The sequence below is a fragment of the Amblyomma maculatum genome, chromosome 10, assembly GCF_055883805.1.
Source record: "Amblyomma maculatum isolate TAMU_Amacu chromosome 10, ASM5588380v1, whole genome shotgun sequence".
NCBI classification, from domain to species: Eukaryota; Metazoa; Arthropoda; class Arachnida; order Ixodida; family Ixodidae; genus Amblyomma; species Amblyomma maculatum.
Genome location: NC_139353.1, coordinates 3,409,152 through 3,429,721, shown reverse-complemented (window position 1 = coordinate 3,429,721; position 20,570 = coordinate 3,409,152). Strand labels below are relative to the sequence as shown.

The following is a 20,570-nucleotide window of genomic DNA, read 5'->3' as shown; positions in this document are numbered from 1 at the left end:
GTACAGCCACCGACTGTCAGCGACAGAGCACAGTGGACACCATAGGTGCTTATAACGCGTACATGGATGCAAGGTCGAGTGCTTCCAAGTTCTAAAGGATGGGCACTTCCTGCGTAATAATTTCTGGTCACCATGATGCGTTAATTGGTCCTAGAAAACCCCCCAAGCATATAACTTTTTGTGACGGGGGAGAAGTGGCAAACGGACTTAGGCAAGGTAAAAACCTGCATGCACTCACGAGCTTGGCCAGAAAAAGAGGAGAGATTGTAATGTTTAATTTAGGAGGAGTATCAAGATGACGGTATGGCTTACGTGTGGGTAACAGTAACCGAGGAATTATTTGTTTCGAATACAGCACATCACGAACGCTGCTGAGAGAAAATATTTCATGAACAATATTTCTCCATCTGAAATACAGCAACGGTTAGAAAAATTAGAGGCTGCCAGGAAAATCACATGCATTGCTTTTTCGGCGACCGGATTCCTTAGTTCTACCCATCAGCAAGGCTGCTACAGGATAAAACAAACTAAAATCGAACGAGTGGGTGAGCGAACTAATTTCCCGCCTAACTTGTATAGCACAAGAAAATCCATCGTCGGAATCGCGAGCGGAAAGGCACGAGTATGCTCCAGCCATGTACCGGTGCGGACATGGCTCCTATTCAGGCACGGCTTGGTTAAAGCGGAGCTGTATATACAAATTCGCTTCACAAAACACGTTGCTGGACTAGTTGTTGAAGCATGGTTTAGAAACAAGTTATTCAGCGCTAAATAAAAGACACGGACACGGGAAGAAATACACAGAACGGGCGCTGTATTTCGCCCATCATGTGTATTTCTTCCTGTGTCCGTGTCTTTTTTTTTAGCGCTGAATAATTTAATTTTAAACTGTATATACAAGTCAGATGGTATTTCTTATACTGGAGCAGCATGCTAATGGGTGAGTTAATCGAGGCACAAATTAAGTAATTTGTGAATTAAACCAGAATAAAAGTATTTGTACGCGAACGTGAATCCGCAAGGGGAGCCAGTATAGCGCCATCGCGTCATACCTCTAAAGTCGAAACGATTTATATATATATATATATATATATATATATATATATATATATATATATATATATATATATATATATATATATATATATATTATTAGTGGAACACGTTTTAAGTTCAGTAACGGAATGATTGCGAAAATAAATTCGGAGGGAGCTTAAGCTTCCCCTTAAAAGTACAGGCGCCATAGAACGTTTATTAATACCGCCCTCTTCGTTCTGCGAATTAAAAAACAAGAACAACAAAATCTGGTTTATATTTCTTACGTTTTTAAAACTAAATGCACGTTAGCAAGTCATGCGTACCACAACGCATTCACTAGTGCCCTTCTAATGCGCTTGGAAGCCCGGCTCTGCAACGGCCATGAATCCATCCCGGGTCGGGTGCGAGAGGTCCCTGGTTCAAATGCTGGTCGAGGCCAGTCTTCTTTTTCCGCCGGTCTGAGAAGGAAATTTCAAGAACGCCACCTAGGCGGGTTGGCCGAATCCGTGCCTTTGGCGTAGCGCCTCCTCGCCTGGATAGACCATGGCAGAGACAACGTTCAGGAATGGTCGAGAGGGCACGGTCGTCTGCGTCCGCGTACCAGCGGACAGCCTCCGGTTATCATCGAATCCTTGAAGAAGCAGTGCGCGGGGACCCTTGTCCCCTAAGGTTCGAGTGCATTCTGGCGGACCGGGGGAGACGGGCCGGGCCGTACATGCCTCATGGTTTGCGCCCTTCTTATTTCTGGAACTTTCTAACGTGGATACATAAGAGCGCACCGTGCTGAGAGGGTTGGTTTGTGGTCAGGCTACCTTTGTCAGATGGGAAAGGGGACTTGACAACCGAAAGTGCCATGCCCCATAGTCTCACGTAACTCAACCTATCATCATCCCTTCAACATTATCATCATCCGTTCAACACCTCGAGCTCAATTTCATCCAAAGGAGTCGCTGAGAAGTGAACTGGATTGGAGGGTGGTTCGAAGGGGAAAGTAGCAGTACTTGGAGCTAGAGCCTGATAGGGAGCGGAATAGAACTGCTGTGTTCCCTCTCCCAATGCTCAGCGCGCCATAACCCTAAAGCTATCCCAGCGACGTTGGAGTAATTTCCGGCGCCGGATGTGCTGCGAGGCAAATGCTTCGGTGACCCCTCGACCAGCATAAGGAGGCTTAGAGAGAAGGAGGATGACGTCAGAGACGATGGTAATCTCCTTTCACTCCTCGCGTGCCCGCGTCATTCCCGCCGCCTTGAAACAGTCACGCACTTCAGCTTTAATGCTGTCCTATCCAGTACCGTCTAAAACCGAATTGGAATTTTGAGAGCTTCTGAGAATACCGGAGACCTCCTTAACAATTTCCTGGTCATCTAGAAGCCGTGAGTTGAGGCGCCAAGTCTCCTTCCCGCGAGAGACTAGGGTTCCATCAGTGAAGAAGGGACAGACCACATGGAGTGCATGCCAGAAGACATAAAAACTTTCTAGCCTGCTCTGAAGGCGCCTCCCGGTCCAAGTCAGCCCTGACTGTCCCGAGAGGAGCATCCTCCAGGCGTCAACTACAACTAGATCCAGCTCCTCCACCAGCTCCCTGAGTGCCCGCACCCCTTGCCTATCTCGCTGTTTTGGCAGAGTGCTACGAGGAGAGAGGCTATCCACCTTGTCGAGGACACAGTTGGAGTTCCCAACTAGAACTGCCATGGATGGACTTACTGAGAATCAAGGCGCTTGAGGAATGCACTCTGGTCATGTCACGACCTTTGTTCGGAGCATAGGCATTAACTATACGAATGCCAGAATCAAAATCCACAGAGAGGACGCGGCCCAGGCGCATAACAGAGCCGTTGAATCATTGCATTAAAATAATGCCAACCCCACGAGAGCCCGATAGCTCCAATATAGGACCTCGTACCTGGCCAAGACGATGGATGTAGGTATCTTGTAAAACCAAAATATTGTTACGTGAAGACTAGTTGTATTTACAGTATATTTACAGAACAGCTCTAATTGGCATATCACCACCATGGAACCAGTCCCACTTCGTCGTCTGCCTTCCGCGACGCAAGGGCAGGAAAAACTTCGTCCTCGTAACATGAGCCCCGGCGGTGTAAGCGCCGGCATTAAACTGGCAAAGTAGACATGAGTTCGTGCGGCTTCAGGTAGCGGGGCGAGAGGACGCGGGCACAAGAGGGGCAAGTTCATTGTCACATCGATGACTTGACGCTCCACGCGATAAGGGCCGGGGAACAAAAGTTTTTCTGAGAGGCCAACGAGGCGTGCAGGAGACCATATTAGAAGTAAGGACCCAGGGTCATAGGATACGCGGTGATGTGACCTATCGTAAGCAGACTTCTGGGAAGTCTGAGAGGCGAGAAGACGACTACGGGCTACTTGGCGTGGCTTGAGCAATGGCGTCACGTGCGTAGGTGGTTATGGGGTGGCCAGCAGGCGAGACTAGCGTGTCCAAAGGTAAAGCGGGGTTACTGCCAAAGAATAGGAAGAATAACTCGTCGTGTCGTGCTTGGAAGAATTGTAGGCAAATGTCCCATATGGCCGCGCGAGGTTCCAGTCGTGATACACACATGGATAAAATGTCCATTAGTGTGCGGTTGAAGCGTTCGGTAAGGCCGTCGGTCTGAGGATGGTACGTGGTCGCAAGCTTATGCTTCGTAGAATATGAACGCAGGACGCCTTCAATAATTCGGGACAAAAAGTAGCGACCGCGGTCGGTGACTAATTGGCGAGGAGCGCCGTGATGCAGAATGGCGCTGTCTAAAATGAAGTCAGCGACATCCGTAGCACAGCTCGTGGATAAAGCCTGTGTGATGGCATAGAGTGTCGCATAATCGGTTGCCACTACGATCCATTTGTGACCCTGACGTCGGAAACGTGCCAAGAACATCGAGCCCAACACGATGGGCACGTCAATAGGTTGAAGAAGGCCAGTTGGTGGCCTCGATGATTGTTTCCTACGCTGACATGTTTCGCAGGCTGCAATGTAGCGCCGGATGCTGCGGTATAGTCCAGGCCACAAAACGACGCCGTACACGATCGTAAGTGCGAGACACACCGAGGTGGCCAGCTGTGGGCAGGTCGTGTAGTTCTTCAATAACAGAGCAGCGGAGCTGCTTGGGAATCACCAGCAGAAGGGTAGAACCGTCATGATCAAAGTTGCGTTGGTAGATTAGGACATTACAGCAACACTTTGCGCCGCCAATTACTTTATCTGAAAAGAAAAGCTATCGCACTATACTCGCAAGGGCAACTTAACTATCGGGCTTTTTTTTTTCGAAGATAATTAGATTTGCTGCGAATATATCTTAAAATGCACTAATTTTTTGCCAAGTAGAATTTGAAAATATCTGATTCGAAGTTCGAAACCTTCAAGTATTCGCACTCTACTCACGGGAGGTGATGCGGCCTATCCACATGGTATTAAATACATTGGTATCCTTTTGCAGATAGACGGATAAAGCCCATTTTTCCCTGCGAAATCGTAACATGCAGCAATGACAATATAGTGCCGAGCGTTAACTATCACCGCCCCAAAATTGACAGGAGCGCCTCGGAGTTTTTCAGAATACAGTGACATTTGTTTATTGAACTGTTTAAACGTAATATAGATCTATGTAGTGATATTTGAAGTGGCGAATTGGGATTGAACGGTGGCTTGGCTGAACAGGGTGCTGTAGGGCCCACCGCAAAGCAGATCACACTGCCGGTAGACTGTAGAGTGACTCGAACAAGTAGGGGGACAAGTGAGCGCGGGATGTTCATCTTTTCTTACTTGTGCAGTTGTACGATGTAACCATGAGAATCTGCAAAAATGAAAATGGAATAACATTTTACGATGCTTCCGGTTGCCTTGTTACAAAAATAGACGTCAACATTTAATGCATAGGCAGCAGCTAAGTGCCACAAATGACGCCATGCCTTTAACTTCGGTTGAAAGCCAATTCTGCACTTGCGCCATGGTGACCAATATGCCGCCAAAAACTGCGCGTGCCGATCTTCAACAGATGAAAGGTGCGACGTATTTATTCGGCAGCTTGAAAAATATTATAAGGCAGGAAATCAATCTGTTTTTGTAGGCTCGAGGAAAGTGCAAAAGTTGTGGCACTGGCCGCTTTAATTGCTAGACGATCCATTTGCGCCTCCACCGAAAATTGTAAGGCCTTACTTGCCTCGCGAGTGTCGTGACCAGCAAGCAGAAAGCGAAAGGAAAAGTCATTTCGTATCAAAACTGGGACATAAGTGCTTTTTGTGCAGCGTTCACGGGTGCTTTCAGATTACCACGAATTAAAAACGGCGACACACGAACCTCTAATTGTTTGCTGTTAATTGTAAGCGTAGGTGTCCACGGAGACAGACAGATACTGCACACTTTCCTTCCTCAAAGCAACCAATATTCATTTCGGAGGAGGCACATTTTGCCAAACTCTGTTCTATCCTCTAAATGCTAAACCGCCAAACAACACCATGCCAAAGGGTGCTTTCACGCGTTGGCATTGGCTTAGGCGGAGTTAAACCTCGATATATATATATATATATATATATATATATATATATATATATATATATATATATATATATATATATATATATATATATATATATATATATATATATTTTGTACTGGAGTCTAGATGTGTACGGTGGAGCCTTCTGAACATTCGGCCGAGGTTAGAATGTGGGTGGTAAATGCTGCTCGTATGGGGGGGATGCACACGACATTGCGGGGCCCTTTTTGCTATAATGGGCGGTCTAACACTAACGTGCTGAAGGCGGACCTGCATCGTTCGAGTGAGGATATGGAAGGGGCACATAACAGCACTTTTAGATAAAAAGCGCACCAAGACAAGCGGCTGACCTCTTGTCGGGAAGTTTCAATGTCACACGTGCTATCGGTCTCGTGAGATAAAGACGTCTGAATTGAAGCCGTGTCGCCTTTATGGAATGTCGCTTGACACACTCCCAAGGGTCCGCTGCCCATCGATCACTTTCGATAAAAAAAAAGAAAAATGTTAAGGAGAGTGCTTTGTGTTGAACGTGAAGATGTCAAATGAGCTACATCGTTTCCGCGATCAGGAGAGACGATATGATCGCGTGACTTGTGGCTGTCGCACGTCAACGACCAAGAGGACACTGAATGACGTTGGCACTCTCTGGTACGGAGTCAGGCAGTTGGGCGGCAAGACAAGGTAGTAAAGACAATTGCCCGGGAGGAGACAATTGACTTATGCGGAGACGCGGCCCATGACCCTTCTGATAGCACTTGAGACACCCGATATGCGTTAGGAGGTAACAATAGAAAAATAGCACGCGCGCAGCAGTCATGACTCTTTAAACAAACAGGCCTTTGAGGCCAGGCAACTACGATCGGAACAGTACACATTGCGCATGAAATTCTGGCGATGACGTCCATGGGTTAGCAATGGAAATCCGAAATGCAAACATATTCTCCGAGTTTCTTTTTCTCGCAGGAAAGAAAGATATCAGATTTACGACAGCCGCTAGATTTGTTGCCCGTAAGAGTTTATTCAGTATGGAGCAATTCGTATAAGAGTTTTCCTTGAGTATCATCTGTATACTATGTTCACCATTATGCCTTTTATCGAAATGTTAACCCACAATGGAAAGTATGTCGACCGACGGATAAGGTATCACATGCACCAAACAACTTATGGCTGACACTTTGTTTCCTTATTCTTGGTTGCTACGTATCCAGACTTCAACGACATGATTCAAAATTGATTCCCCCGCCACGATATAGCTTAGTGGTTAGGGCGCTCCTTCCGCTTACTTAGTGGACAGTGTTTCGTAACTCTGTGGATAGAATTGCGCGTGTGTGCTAATTCGTTTTTGATTTTTTTTTGTTATTGACTACCAGTGTGCGGCACTGATATGTTCGATCGTGTGCAACCTCACTCCGCTGCATCTATTATTGCAGTAAGCGCATGCTCAAGCTACGTTCTTAAATTTTATTCTCATCCTGAACATGTATGGATGTATAAGCATAAATATTTACGTAGAACGAAATGAAGAAGATGGTTTGCACGGTATAAAAAAGAAGAACCGAACAAGGGTAAATAGGGTACGCCTCAGGTCGCAGATGAGCCAACGTTTCGACAAGTGGACTTGTCTTCGTCTGGGGCAGACGAAGACAAGTCCACTTGTCGAAACGTTGGCTCATCTGCGACCTGAGGCGTACCCTATTTACCCTTGTTCGGTTCTTCATTTTTATACCCTAAATATTTACGTTACACAAATATAAACCACGTTACCTATATATATATATATATATATATATATATATATATATATATATATATATATATATATATATATATAAGCAGATCAATTAAGGGGAAATGAGGGTACTCGTTATAATACATGAAGGAAAGAAGCCAACAGTCGGCGAGGCCAAGGAAAGCGGTGGGGATGGTACTTTGTCTTTTTTTTTTAATGTTTACTTGGATAATCACAGAGATTAGTAATGTATAATCTATTAGGGGAAAGATAATTAAACACAAAGTAGAAGAAAAAACAACGTGCCGATGGTGGGAACCGAACCCACGACCTCCGAATAACGCGTCCGGTGCTCTTCCAACTGAGCTACATCGGCCGCTGTCCCCGCTGCTACTTTCTTGGGTATTTATGTTGTCTGTATACGAACCTTGAGAGTGTTCACCAGCGCCACCCTCAGCCAAGGCGGCGGACGTGGAACGTCCTTTGTTACCGCCAGCGTCACGTAGAACGTGATCAAGAGGGAGGGCGAACGCTGTGCTAGAACCCTCTTACGCTACCTATGGCTTCAAGACTGCCAGAACCGAGACCCCCGTAAGCTACAAGCAGATCAATTAAGGGGAAATGAGGGTGCTCGTTATAATACATGAAGGAAAGAAGCCAACAGTCGGCGAGGCCAAGGAAAGCGGTGGGGATGGTACTTTGTCTTTTTTTTAATGTTTACTTGGATAATCACAGAGGTTAGTAATGTAATCTATTAGGGGAAAGATAATTAAACACAAAGTAGAAGAAAAAACAACGTGCCGATGGTGGGAACCGAACCCACGACCTCCGAATAACGCGTCCGGTGCTCTTCCAACTGAGCTACATCGGCCGCTGTCCCCGCTGCTACTTTCTTGGGTATTTATGTTGTCTGTATACGAACCTTGAGAGTGTTCACCAGCGCCACCCTCAGCCAAGGCGGCGGACGTGGAACGTCCTTTGTTACCGCCAGCGTCACGTGGAACGTGATCAAGAGGGAGGGCGAACGCTGTTCTAGAACCCTCTTACGCTACCTATGGCTTCAAGACTGCCAGAACCGAGACCCCCGTAAGCTACAAGCAGATCAATTAAGGGGAAATGAGGGTGCTCGTTATAATACATGAAGGAAAGAAGCCAACAGTCGGCGAGGCCAAGGAAAGCGGTGGGGATGGTACTTTGTCTTTTTTTTTTAATGTTTACTTGGATAATCACAGAGATTAGTAATGTATAATCTATTAGGGGAAAGATAATTAAACACAAAGTAGAAGAAAAAACAACGTGCCGATGGTGGGAACCGAACCCACGACCTCCGAATAACGCGTCCGGTGCTCTTCCAACTGAGCTACATCGGCCGCTGTCCCCGCTGCTACTTTCTTGGGTATTTATGTTGTCTGTATACGAACCTTGAGAGTGTTCACCAGCGCCACCCTCAGCCAAGGCGGCGGACGTGGAACGTCCTTTGTTACCGCCAGCGTCACGTAGAACGTGATCAAGAGGGAGGGCGAACGCTGTGCTAGAACCCTCTTACGCTACCTATGGCTTCAAGACTGCCAGAACCGAGACCCCCGTAAGCTACAAGCAGATCAATTAAGGGGAAATGAGGGTGCTCGTTATAATACATGAAGGAAAGAAGCCAACAGTCGGCGAGGCCAAGGAAAGCGGTGGGGATGGTACTTTGTCTTTTTTTTAATGTTTACTTGGATAATCACAGAGGTTAGTAATGTAATCTATTAGGGGAAAGATAATTAAACACAAAGTAGAAGAAAAAACAACGTGCCGATGGTGGGAACCGAACCCACGACCTCCGAATAACGCGTCCGGTGCTCTTCCAACTGAGCTACATCGGCCGCTGTCCCCGCTGCTACTTTCTTGGGTATTTATGTTGTCTGTATACGAACCTTGAGAGTGTTCACCAGCGCCACCCTCAGCCAAGGCGGCGGACGTGGAACGTCCTTTGTTACCGCCAGCGTCACGTAGAACGTGATCAAGAGGGAGGGCGAACGCTGTGCTAGAACCCTCTTACGCTACCTATGGCTTCAAGACTGCCAGAACCGAGACCCCCGTAAGCTACAAGCAGATCAATTAAGGGGAAATGAGGGTGCTCGTTATAATACATGAAGGAAAGAAGCCAACAGTCGGCGAGGCCAAGGAAAGCGGTGGGGATGGTACTTTGTCTTTTTTTTTTTAATGTTTACTTGGATAATCACAGAGATTAGTAATGTAATCTATTAGGGGAAAGATAATTAAACACAAAGTAGAAGAAAAAACAACGTGCCGATGGTGGGAACCGAACCCACGACCTCCGAATAACGCGTCCGGTCTTTCCCCTAATAGATTACATTACTAATCTCTGTGATTATCCAAGTAAACATTTAAAAAAAAAAGACAAAGTACCATCCCCACCGCTTTCCTTGGCCTCGCCGACTGTTGGCTTCTTTCCTTCATATATATATATATATATATATATATATATATATATATATATATATATATATATATATATACACACACATAAACGTTAGATAAATATAAATACTGGTAGCCTAACACTGGTCTGCTGGCAATAGTGGGCAGGCTTAATACAGGACGTTGCGAGGTACGTTTGCACATTCAGCCTCGAACCGCTGCATCAAAATACATACTGGTCGGTACGCAAAATGCTTAGCGAGCTACGAATGGGAACTGGCGAAGTGACGTCATAAACAAGAAGGTTATACCGCAATTGGAGTTATTAAAAATACTGAAGAAAGAATTGAAAAGGGGGCTAGTGTTTCATGTAATCTTTCTAGCAAAAAAAAAAAAAAAAGAGAAAAGGTATGCAGGAGAGTAAGGTATTTAGGTGGCACTACTTTTCTGCATCGAAGCTGAAAAAGCTTGAAAGAACGTAAAAAAGCTACTGTAAAAAACCGCGATGTGGGAGTCTCACTGTATATTATTTGCGAGCAATGAATGGGATCGCGTATACAAACGTTTAAACAGGACAGAAGCTCTTTTTTCATTCACAAGTTGCCCATACAATTTTTACCTCACTAGAGGAGCCAGTTTATTTTGAGTGACCCTTTCAGACGCCTCTAGCCATTTTTCTCGATAACATTTTTTCGCGGGCATGTCCAAAACTTTGTATAAGTCATAATGGTAGAAATTTGTCGTAAAAAGGGCTCTCCAAGGAAGTTCTTGAGGAATGAAATATCCCATCTAGCGAATATTAAAAAGAGTACATTTGTTGTGATAAGCGTCATAAAAGTTGTCTAAACAAATATAAAATCCTTGCTAAGTGTGCTGCACTCCCCGAAAAAGTGCGTGTGATCGTCCTGAATCTGCTCAAGAGTTGTGAGAGCGGCGCATCAGGGGGCTCCTGATTACTATTCATACCGACCGATAGTTTTTTACTTGTCAACCAACTTCGCACTCGGGCTTTTGCGTTCCGCCTCTACCGATCATCACTAAGCAAACGTGGCGGATACATTGCAAGAAGAAGATCCCATACTCCTTCATTCAATAATTTTACTGCCTTGTTAATGCTCTCTCATCTAACGCCTCCCCAGCGAGAAGGTACTTCTTCAGTGATATGCAGGAATGTCTTTAAGTACAGCGGACAATAAAAATCCCGTGTTACCTGCATTACGAAATTTTGTGTTCCTATATTGTAGATAGCTACATGCAAAATAAAGCGAATAAGCGTTCGTAATGTAGCATTGTTGCCGTAATAAAAGCAACAGAACTCAGACCTTCTCGAACACACATGTCAAAGCAGCAGCAAAAATACAGAGTAATTCCATCATTTGCCGATGCACTCGTTTTGAAATATCAATTTTATTGTTCTACGATAAGCTCGCTTTTGCTGCCAGTGATGAAAAAGCAAACTTTCTCTTTACTTTCTCTTTCTCTTGCGACTACCTTTGTGAGTGTGCTTTGATAAAGCTTCGTTAAAACTTTTGAGAGTCAAGTTGGAAAATATGTGTGTGGTGTGTGGGTATTGTGTCCGCAATACTGGGACAATTTGATGCACTTTTGTGCACAGCAGAGTGAAATATGCTGATTTCGACGTCATCTACAGATTTCCGCAGAACTTTATAGCGCAATAGGGCGAAGAGAACTTCCAAAAGTGCCGAAATCCGCAGTCGTGTTTGTGACGGCGTGTCATGGTTAGACAGTAACGCCCACCAGCGATACGCAACGGAGCGAATCTGGCTACGAGAGGTAACCTTGCTGGTCTCGATACCAGCATTTTTATTTTTTGCTTTTCCTATATTGATACGCTGGCGACTACGACGCATCTGCGCCAAGTTGAATCGCTGCGTCACTTGCAGACGCTTTATAAAACGCGGGGTTACGAAACTATAGTACTGCTCGCAAAAAAAGGCAATGCAACAGTGGACACTGACGAATAGCACTTTTACTATCCCAGAGTATTTCGATGACGAAAAATAGCCATGCCAGCGCTCGTAAAACCTTCTGCCGTTTTTTTTTTTTTTTTTTTTTTTTTTTTTTTTTTTTACCGCAGCGTTATACAAACAGTTTGACATGATGTACCCACGTAAGTGGCCTCCAGGAATCCCCAAGCGTACATACATGTGGTTTTGTCCCGCTTCCCCCCCCAAATTGTAATTTATTTTGTTATTGCGTTATTAAGTGACGTTGCTCGCTTAGGTAGCCTTTGTTTGCGCACGCTGCTTGCACCTTCCTCACGACGACCAGCATCGAGTATCGACGCCGGTCATAAAATTAATCCCCCCCCCCCCCCCCCCCCCCCTTCTTTTGTTTACAAATTCCGAGCGCAGAATTTTACATGCAGTGATTGCAGATCCATGGCACATCATTTCTATATCTTCCTGTTTCAAGCTCGAACGTATCAGCGCAGAGGAAACACCGGAGCCATTATGTGAAATTTTGTTATCCACCTCAAAGCATACACTGGTCAGGAAAAAATTGGTGTGTGTGCGTGTGTGTGCGTGCAGGGGGGGGGGGGGGGGGCTACACTCGAACTGCGGTTCTTTCAAATGTGCAATGATCCTGCTGGCGAAGGGGAAAATAGAACATCTTAAAGAACTACGCCATCAACAAATCCGGTGCTAAGCAGTTTTTAACACCTAGTTCTACACTGTAAACAATAGTCAACCTAAACGAGATGGGTGACGCCACCCCTTGAATTCCATGGGCGGAAACCCCACCGATGTGGAGTAAGAATAAGGGCGGTCTGCCAGTTTACTTCATTCACTGAATAATATAGTAAATATGGAGGAGTTGGGTACTTTTACTCCTGTTATAAAGTGAATTAGGGCCAAATACTCCAACAGTAGCGAAATGGAGTAAAAGTCGTTTAGGTAAATATCCCACACGCTTGCTTTTCTGACCTTGAAGAAGATTGCGTCTCCCGCACTACTGTAACCAGAGTAGGCCACCTTCCACTATTTTTCTTATTAGTGGTTGTCTTTGTTGAATATCTGCTTATTGCGATCAGATGATCGCACAATATTTCGTGCTGAAATGTAGTCAAGTAAAAAATTCTGACACGTACCATGCGTTCAAGTAACTCGCGTCGCTTGCTGAAGGGGTCATGGGCAGAGAATATTTGATGAAGGCGCCAGCCAGTTCGATGAGAAACGCTGGTGATTTGTCGAAATTAGGAAGGCCTGTTATCAAAGTTATCTACACCAATGCGTCGAACACAGTCACGTCGCTGGAGGCAGGAAAGCTGCGCAGAGGAAAGGGAGTGAGTTCCAGCAGCGTTCAATGTGCGGACAACTTGAGCCGCCAACTTCCAAACAACTAATGAGATCTCAAACACTAACGAAGGATGTCACATGGGGAGAGCGTGTAAAGGTGGCGAAACATTTCTGATCACTGACAGGATAACGGTGTCCCACAGAACGAAAAGTTTCTGACTCGCTTTCATTGTGGTACGCTAGGCAGAGCGAGTAAGTGCATACCACTTTGACCTCACCCGCCGGGGTGGCGCAGTGGTTACGGCGCTCGACTACTGCTCCCAAGGATACGGGATCGAATCCCGGCCTCGGCGGCAGCTTTTCGGTGGAGGCGAAAAGCAAGGTGCCCGCGTGCTGTGCGATGTCAGTGCACGTTAGAGAACCCCAGGTGGTCGAACTTTCCGGATTCCTCCACTACGGCGTCTCATAGCCTGAGCTGCTTTGGGGCATTAAACTCTACAAAACCAAAACCAACATTGACCTCAAGGGGGCGAAAAGAAAAAGCATCCCTTCCCAACACTATCAGTGAAGTAAGCTAATAAAATAATGTACAGACATGGTGTGCACAGACAATGAAATTCACGCGGCATGCACGCATGACTGTTAGTTTTCTACAGCTTGCAAGGTGGTAGGGTTATATCACCTTTGAAGTGACACAGAAATTAATGCTCGTTTCTGAACCATTTATAGTGTCGTGGAAATTTGCTTCTACGAAACGACCGACCAAACGGAGCAAATTTGCTGCAGCCTAGTCACCTGCCTACTCCTAGTTGCCAAATGCCTACTTGTTGAGGCGGCGAAGCCTGGGTGCAAAGGTCGATTCTCATCCCACCCTTCTGTATGAAAAGAGCGGCCACCTCATTCCAACTCGATCACTCTCATGACGTCATACAACCTGCTGACCAATGAGTGCCTGCCAACTACAGCCTATCGGGATTTTTCAAGGCTGCGAGTTCTCAAACGGAGAATTTTGTTTTCGAGAATGGATGTACTAACGCTCTCGGGGTAACAGTGAATTGTCACAAGTGTCCCTACAACCGAAACACATGTAAGCATACCGCCGCTCTGTTTTGGCAATGCAAAGGCTAGATTTATTTTTAGTAATACGACGGCGACATCGGATTCAAGCTACTGGTTTCAATCAGGCCTATTACCGCAAGCACTATATAAAAACAAAACTACCGTCGTTTCCAGAAATACGTGCGGTAACATCGGCTAACGCTTTGGATAGATTTCAGTTGACCGTCCATTGTTGTTGTTTTGACAGACAAATTTCTTCCCGTTTTACTACATTTTCAGTTCCTGTTGCAGTGCAAATTTCTTTCGATTTCGATGTACCGCTTAAGAGAACCGTATGAAGCCATTCTTCCATGCGCCCACGAATATAAAGCTGCCTTCAATGCACCGGCGCACAAATATGTGCCTGCTAGGCCGCCACAGGTGCGGTTATTGCGCCAAGCTGGGCGCCGCTTCCGTCGATAACAGCTCATTCTGTCAATGAGCTATAGCCAACTGAAAGCGCCAGCGCTTGCAGAGTTCCCGTGAACACAGAGACATCCATCACCGGCAGTTGAGCGACGATGCTATGTAATAGTATGGTGGCTTGTATATTATATATCGGGCGCAGAAACAGGGCCTCATTAGAGAGCATAAAAAAATACACATACGAGTCAACGGGAACACTGCACGGCGCAACGACAGCGACGAGATAGAATGTCACACGGGATAGTTCTATGTGCCATGGAGAAAGGCATGCTAGAGGAAGCCGAAAGTGGCGCTTGGGGCACTGGCGCTGTGTTATGTACAGTGCGCTCCATCGAAGGTGTAAAATTTCTTCCGGGTGTAAAACACTTCTACGATGTACGCTGCATCAGCCGCCACAGGAGGCTTCCGAGTCCTGTGCGGGCCAGGTTCAACATATATGTTACTGCACCCGGCGCTCGGCCTCGATCTTTGGCGTTCCATATAGTACGTTGTGCGTAAACGAATGAGCTTGATATTGCTTTCTTTTAAATATAGGATCGGTGCTTAATAAACACTGTGCTGCGATCGACTCGAAAGCATTCAAAATACAGCGTGCGCAATACTGTTTTCGTACCCTCTCTAGGCCTTTAGCGGCATATGTATTTATGTAAAACCCAAACAACTACTCCCAACAACATGAATTTGCTGGCAAAACGCATAGGTTGACGACGTGATTCCGCGCGCGCTGATACCCCTCAGATAGCTCCTGTCGCCGTCACATCGTGGTTCCATTTCGTGAAAATGGATACTTTAGCAGATACATTATAGATACAAAATTTACACCTTAGCCTACGTAATCACACCACAAAGCTCTGCCTTATACCCAGACGCAATGTCAAGCTTTGATGCGTATTCGAGTAGTGTTGGTTGTAGAATTAAAATTTCGCGTTCGAATTAAAGAGGGCAGCCTGGAGCATTTGAAGTGCGGCAGTGCTTTCTATCGCGATACCTGGGTGTATAGAATGTCTAGATAGCTTGCATGCATGAAGCAGTAAATTTTGGGATACGTTGGCGTAATAAACAAATCAAGAGCAGCACCCTTTCAGATATTTACGCGAAAAGGCTATGCGAAATCCTTCTACAGAAACATGTAACACACTGCGGGCGATATATCTCTCTGCCTTGGCACTGAGTACGAATTGAAATCTTTCAAAGCAGGCTGAATAAGATACCATTTTGCAATTGATTTGCGTCGTTGAACGAAAGTGCGCTTACAGCACGAGAACCATGGGACATGGCCACGATAATAAAAAAAAACAAACTCAATGGATATAACTTGCTGCTTCTTTTGTTCGACAACTTTATTTTAGGTGCGTGTGCCTCAAGTGACACAGTATGTTCGCATTATCGGTCATAACGAGCACTAACCTAGTGGCCACGCAACTCTTATACTATTCCGCTTGCCGCTGCTTGGTTCAGCTACCTTCAAACATGGCGGAAACGAGTATGCCGGCCACTAGATGGCAGCACTTTTACCTAATGTCTATAGGGTCCCAAAAGTGACCCAGACTATGAGAGACTCCGGAAATTTCTACCATCTGGGATTTTTTAACATGCATTGACATCGCATAGCACATGGGTGCCCTACGTTTCCCCTCCATCGAAAAGAGGACGCATCGCGGCTGATATGACAGCGCAAAAGTAACACCATAGTTGGCAGACACCAAAATTAATTGAATTAGGATAACATGCATGCAACCATTTAAATAAATTGTAACAGCTGATTATGACAGTTACGCTCCCAGCGGCAACCAGAGATCATTAGCTAGTCAGCAATATCTGCTTCACTGTTTAGAACTTCGAAAACACAGTTACTCGACGCGCGGACCTGTAATAGTTGAAATGTTAACTATTGGAAGTTACTCGACTAGCTGTCCAGTTAATATTATTCCCCTACTTTCTGATGTCAGACAATACTGCTGCCCCTTTGCCGCAAAAGTCATGTTGTTGCACCAAAAATATTAAAGATGGCTGGCGGGCTTCCCTGAAACACCGGGCATATGCAGCTGTTTGAAAGTTGTTAACACATATTAGCCACGTGAGTTACACGACAAAAGCGCTTGGAGTCAGCCTGCCCTGCTGGAAACAGGATCGCGTTTCAGATTATTTGTGACCATTATCACTGGATTATATGATCGCAACTGTGCGATAACGTGTTCTGGCATAGCGTGCAACGTTAACGCACGCTGGTTCGCAGCTAGGACACATGGGAAGAGATGCACGTTTCTAACGAAACGAATTAAACAGCTTGAATCTGCTACTCGCGATTTGAGTGGGAGCATTAAGAAAAGTTTAGCGTGCTTCTACACTTGCTCAGTAAAGAAAAGCCCACGGCTGTCTGGCAATGTTGTTCTTGTTTTATCCTCCAGAGTACCACCTCTGCGCCGTTCGTTGAGTTCAGTACGTTTTAAAGGCCATCGTGACGCTTTAATCTACAGCGCGTGGGCGATGCGCACGCGCTGACTGGTCCCGACACAGCAGGTCTGTGTGCCGATTCCTAGAGTTACATGTAGGCTTTAGGTAGAACGAGACGAAGAAGATGGGCACACGTTATTAAAAAGAGCATTGAACAAAGGTAGAGGGGGGAAAACCTCAGTTCGCAGGTCGAGCCAACGTTTCGCAAAGTGGACTTGTCTTCGTCTAGGCCCAGACAAAGAAAAGTCCACTTGTCGAAACGTTGCTTGACCTGCGAACTGAGGCTTTCCCCCTCTACGCTTTTTCAGTGATCTTTTTGATACTATGTAGGCTTTAATAACTACCGATTTCAAGCGTGTGGCGCCATCTGTCGGCGTCAAGGGGTTCTGGGCATGCGCAGTGGAACGCGCGGTGGCGGATGGCGGTAACGAATCGCGGTACATTAGATAGCTTTAATTTATCGATCCACCACCGTGGCCCTGTGCCGTGCGTGGGCGGGACAGGGCGCGCAAGCTGATTGGTCTCGACGTGGCAGGTCTATGTACCGGATGAATGGATGGAGCGTCCGCTTTGAAACGGGGTGGTGATAGTCATCACCGTGCGCAACCTTTCTTTTTTGTTTTTAACTTAGATAATCCGTCAACTTTAATGACTTTACTTTTAGTCACGGGCTACCTTTAAATACCCGTGTTAAATTTCGATTTAGCTTCCATGCGTCCCCTCCCCTGCTATTTATCCACCAATCTTCCACACGTATCTTGCTTACCTCTACCGACGAATTCCTTTGTTACCTCTCAACCTCGGTTAGATTGACTATGTCCACATCGACATCTGGATGGACACTGCCACACTCCAGTTTAAGATGTTCAATTGTTTCTGGACATCTGCCACACATGACACAAGATTAATCTTCTTGATTAAAATTTCTTTTGTAGCTTCGGGTTCTAAGACATCCTGGTCTAGCTTCAAAGAGAAGGCCGCTGCGTCTTGAATTGTCATAGGTCTGCTTCTTAACCCGAGTTTTCCATTTTCTATACATGTCTAGGGTCGGCTTCTTATCAATTGAATTATTCCAGCTTTTAGCCTCTGTGTTCTTTACCTGTCGTTTAATGTTATTTATTTCTCCGTCCTGCCTTCCTACATACCTACTGGTTAGTTTTCTGCTCCTTTTCTGCCACTGTGAGTCAATTTCCTTCCAGTGTAAGTATTTAATTACTTTAGCTGCCCATGTATCGTCGTCCATTTGCCTGAGGGGTTCTTCGTAAAATATTTTGCTTTGAGCCTCTCGTGCCTCGAAACACGCCCAGCTCATGTCTCCCTGTACCGCTTCGTTTGTAATTTTGTCTTGGGCTCCAAGTGCTAGCCTTCCCACAAATCTTTGATTTATTTCTAACCCCGACTGGACTTCTTCCCTTAAGAACAAAACCGCTATCCCGAAGGTAAGCCCAGGTACCATATTCCTTTCCAAGTACCTTTAAGCACTTAATATCTGCTGTACCCCCATAATGCTCAGTGCTTCATTATCGCGGCATCATTTCGCCCTAGTGGTCTGTTCATGTTTTTCCATGTATACCTGTCGTTCGTTCATCCATACTTAATTTATCAGACATCCAGTATATGGCGCCATCTATCGTCATCAAGGGGATCTGGGCATGCGCAGTGGAACACGCGGTGGCGGATCACGGTAGCCGATCATGGTAAATTAAAACTCTATTAAAACTCTCTATGCTCTCTATTGCAAAATTGCGCCACCTACCGTTGTGCACTTTCCGGGCAATGGCGGCTCCTTTGAGCAGTGCCTTTCGGCGCACCATCTGCCCCCAGCGGCGCGCGGCGCTCTGCGGCGTCGACGCGTTGTTCCGTGCGGACGCGCGGCGCCTGGGGGCGGTTACCGGCTGGCCACTGAAGCTGGGCCGTTCAGCGCGACGCTGCGCCGAGGACCGTGGGGACTCTCGGAAGGCGCGCGTCGCGCATGTCATCGACGTGATAGGGAGGGCGACGAACTGCGAAATGGAAATTTACATGGTGGGCGAACGGGGAGACGTCAGCAGTGTGGACAGTTGTCCTTTTTTTTCGCCAGATATAGAAAGCAGAAACGCAGCGAGTAACTCCCTGATGAATGTAGTGCCATAGCAACTTTAAAGTTTGCAATAGCTATGGACCGTAACCTAGCTGTAAGGAGTGTCACACGCAGTAAATTCATAGTGTCCTTTACGGCTTGTATTGCACCACGCTGAGTTACTTAGAAGTGAAAAAAAAAAAAAATCCCGTGAATTAATGACAGTCATTCTTGTAAGAGTAGAAGTACTGTACTGAACAAGCTACGCTTGACCACTCATGAAGCTCAGTCTAGAACACTTTGCAGATAGATTGAAGATCAGCATGTTTCGACTAACAATATTCCTAAATATGTCGTAGCGTAAAAAAGGAGCACTGACCGGTTGATTGACGGCGCTTGGGCGTTGTGGGTCAAGAATATTGTTGCAATATAGACTCCATGGTTGGGCGCTTCTGCCGACTTGCCGAATAGCACGGTCTCCGAAAGAGACCTTCTGCAGCGCGCCAAGGCTTTTAGTGCTCAGACGATGCGTTAGTGTCTCTCGAATAAGCCCAGCGGGAAACAAGTAAAAATGTAAAGACTGATCCTGCCCAACCACTGGAGTGCTGGGCTTATCTCCCTGATATGACAAAAGTAAGAAAAAAAATAACGGAAGGAAAGTATAGGAAAGCGAGGACGTTTGATAAGGACCCTAAAGAAGACTCCCCCCATTCGATCAAAAAGAAAAAATGAGGCGAGCCACGTCGGTCCACACCTGTTGCACTGGGGGCGCTTCTTCCACCACGAGCTTGCGTTGAAGAGCGCCGTTACGTCCTCATCAACGGGTTTGTTTCTAAAATCCCGTATAGATACGGGGTGACAAGCTGTACCAGACTGTTGGCACTCATTAGAGCCGATGTCATTTACGCCATTTGCGGATGGTAGTGGCTGAGTGCTAATTAAGGGCCGCGACCACTCGTTGCATCACCGACGCAGTCTACTAGTCCACGTCTGTTTCTTCTTTCCTGAACTGCGAAATGACGAATAACGGTACGCTGGGATGTGGAGGCTGCAGGAAGTCGCAGTGTCAAGGAAGCAAGCAGGCATTTGATACCAAAGAGAAGAAGAAAAAGATAGAAAACTAGAGCAGATAGATAAAGATTGACGTTCACAGAAGCGATCCTTTTACGCGCACGACCTTGGTGTGATTACGACTATCTAATCTTGAGGGGAGAAGAAGGCAAGGGACTTGAGTCTGTTTTGCCGCATTCGTGTGTTGCTTTCGTTTCGCCTGTCTTTATTCTGCTGCGACTCGTCCAAAGTTGATGTCACCGGATAGTGCCCAGATGGAGCCCCTTTTCTTTGAGCGCCATTATGACCCTTGGAAAAACAAGTGCTTACTTTTTTTTTTTTCTTAGCAGCGCTCCCGAATGCCGCTTCTCGCATTGCTTTGGAGCGTTAATTCTCCAGAAAATACTGCGTCGGCTTTGTAAGCGTAAACTCTGTGGCAGGTGCGGCAACTCGGGTTTTCATTCCAGGGTGCCAGCCCTCTTGCATTCCGAGAATCAGACATGCACGCTCGTACGCGGCTT

At 46.1% G+C, this 20,570-nt stretch overlaps 1 long non-coding RNA gene across 3 annotated transcripts; it reads right to left on the bottom strand.

Annotated features, from left to right (window-relative positions):
• Window positions 1-4,605: 4,605 nt before the first annotated feature.
• LOC146175417 (uncharacterized) lies at window positions 4,606-19,997 on the bottom strand. Of its 3 annotated transcripts, XR_014701393.1 has the most exons (4): window positions 19,379-19,583; window positions 18,697-18,943; window positions 12,815-12,991; window positions 4,606-4,847 (listed from the first exon to the last, which is right to left on the bottom strand). It is a non-coding gene; the product is annotated as an uncharacterized LOC146175417 (long non-coding RNA). The 3 variants fall into 3 exon arrangements; XR_014701392.1 differs by lacking the exons at window positions 12,815-12,991; window positions 19,379-19,583 and adding an exon at window positions 19,754-19,997; XR_014701391.1 differs by lacking the exon at window positions 12,815-12,991.
• Window positions 19,998-20,570: the final 573 nt, after the last annotated feature.